The sequence below is a fragment of the Henckelia pumila genome, chromosome 4 (assembly GCF_033568475.1).
Source record: "Henckelia pumila isolate YLH828 chromosome 4, ASM3356847v2, whole genome shotgun sequence".
NCBI classification, from domain to species: domain Eukaryota; kingdom Viridiplantae; phylum Streptophyta; class Magnoliopsida; order Lamiales; family Gesneriaceae; genus Henckelia; species Henckelia pumila.
Genome location: NC_133123.1, coordinates 149,619,105 through 149,621,875, shown reverse-complemented (window position 1 = coordinate 149,621,875; position 2,771 = coordinate 149,619,105).

Sequence of the window (2,771 nt, the reverse complement as noted above, 5' to 3'; positions counted from 1 at the left end):
CCAATTTCTCGCACAGAGCGGCGCGGGCGCGCAGTAGAGTGGCAAGGGCGCGCCTGAGCCTCGAATTTGGCTTCCCTTTTTCACGTCCAGGAGGCGCGGGCGCGCCCTCCTCTTGCATGTGCTGTTCTGCAGCGCGCGATAATTTTCAAAAAATCATATCTCCCAAAATAACCGTCGGATTGAGCTCAAATTTTGACAGAAACTTCAAAACATCCTAAACTTTATTATAAACAATGGAGATTGTATTTGGATGTCTCAATAATTCCCAGTAATTTTCTAAAGTTGCTGCTCCATAATTCATTCATCCGCTTCTGCTACTTTTGCTCCAATCCTTGCATCTCATAAAAACAACAACTAACGCGCATAAAATCTACTCCATACATAACAAAATCCAAGTCAAATCATATATAAATTAAGTGCATAAATTGCACTTATCAAATTCCCCCAAACTTAGACTTTTGTTCGTCCCGAGCAAAACAATAATGAACAATATAGTTAGCCTCCGAATTTTTACATTACAAGATTAAATACACATGTAGGCAAATTTTCTCAAGAGTTCTCGTGTGTGTTTGATTTGCCAATCTCATCTGCCCACCCAACTTTTGATAAAATCATGCAATCCGTAAGCTTCACAGATTCATTAATCCCGCCCTCAAGTTTCAAGACACTCTCCACCAAGTTCAACTTCTAATTGCACAGATCAACAGGACTTTTTCGGTTAACATTAGGCTCAAGTATAATCAACAGGACTTTTTCGATTAACATTAGGCTCAAGTATAATCAACAGGAGATAAGCAATCATATGTATATCAATGTAAACAAGGACTCAGGATTCAAAGCAAAGGGAATTAAATATTTTCAATTTGTGCAGGATTATGAGTAGCTAAAATTTTTTATTTGCATTTCCAGACATTAGTCTTGGCTTTCTTCTACTCCATACATCTCTATCTCTTTATGCCTTGTATTTGGACTAGAATTTCAATCCATTTTTTTTCTTCTTTTCAAGGCCTCCCCTCACCTTACTTTCTGCGCCTTTACTTTTCGTTGAACTTTTTTAGCTACTCAATTTGTTTTGGATTTTTTTTCATGAATATAGAATGGCTAAAAAAACTCAATAGATTCGAAAAAAAAACGCCTAAATCACTTTCGTGTTCATAAAAATCTATCTCAGTTTCAAGCAAAAATCACAAGAGTTAAGAATCAATTCCTCTAATCCACATCACAAATCCACATAATTTTTCTCTAATTGCTAGGATTATCGAAAATCATGGCATTCGTGCATGTAAGTAAGAACTCAAGATTAAATATCGCTAACATGAACTTTTCAGCACAAAAAATTATTTTCATCATAGGCCAACACAAGTACACATCATTTATTCAACTCAAACTAACTCACGAAAATTTTCAATTTTCACACAGACCCCCAAACTTAAATTGCGCATTGTCCTCAATGTACAATAGTAAATCAAAACAAGGACACATACCTTGGGCACCGAGCGTCAGTACTCGGCACCATCTTAATCACTCAAAACTCTTCATCAGGGTTGGCTCCTAAACTTTTTCACCTACACAATTCAAAATTATTATTGATGTCTAGTTTTCTCATGATAAAAATAAAAACAAAAACAACTAAAAGAAAATAAAAAACACATAAAAAACTAGCTTGGGTTGCCTCCCAAGAAGCGCTTAGTTTATAGTCCATAGCCCGACTGTATTCCAATTCTAGCCCGGTTCCGCTTTGTTGAGGGTCTTCCCTTTCGCTTTCACCCTCCAAATATATTCAACAACCTTTTTAAACGTTGCTTTCTTCTTCGTTTTCTTCTTCTTTGGCACCTTCGGATCATTCTTCTTTGAATCTACCTCATGAACAAGTTTGGGATGGTCATCCAGCTTCACAACTCTCTCAATCATGAATAATTTCTCGATGGGTGGATTACTGGATTTCTTGAATATGTTAAAAATAACTCTTTCTCCGTCCACACCCATCGATAAATCACCACTCTTCACCTCAATCTTGGCATCAGCAGTGGCCAAGAATGGTCTCCCCAATATCAGTGGCATATTTGCATCCTCCTCCATATCTAGAACAACAAAATCCGTGGGAAAAATAAATTTATCTATTTTTACCAGAACATCTTCAATGATTCCAAGCGGATATGTAATAGATCTATCAGCCAACTGCAAAGTGATCATTGTGGGCTTCACCTCACCAAGTCCTAAGCTCCTGAAAACAGACAAAGGCATTAAATTAATGCTAGCTCCTAAATCGCAAAGTGCATTATTAAAATAAGAAGAACCAATTTTGCAAGAAATAGTAAAACTCCTTGGATCCTTAAGCTTTTGTGGCATCTTTTTTTGTAGCATCGCACTGCATTCTTTTGTTAGATTTACCACCTCGTTCTCTAGCAGTCTTCTTTTCTTGGACATCACCTCTTTGATGAATTTTGCATAGTTGGGCATTTGTTCCAAAGCATCAGCAAAGGGGATGTTGATGTGAATTTTCTTGAAAATCTCCAAGAATTTGGAGAACTGCTCATCTAAAGCTTTCTTCTTGAACCTCTGCGTGTATGGGAGTTGAGGCTTATACATCGGTTTCTCTTCAAGTTCAGGCTTCTTCTCTTCGACCGCTTCCTCAATTTTCTTCTCTTCAACAGCAAGTTCTTGGACTCCAACTTCTTTTCAACTCCTCAACTCTATGGCCTTACACTGTTCTACGGGATTCACCTCTGTGTTGCTCGGAAACTGGCCTCTGTTGTTATCCTTCAAGACAT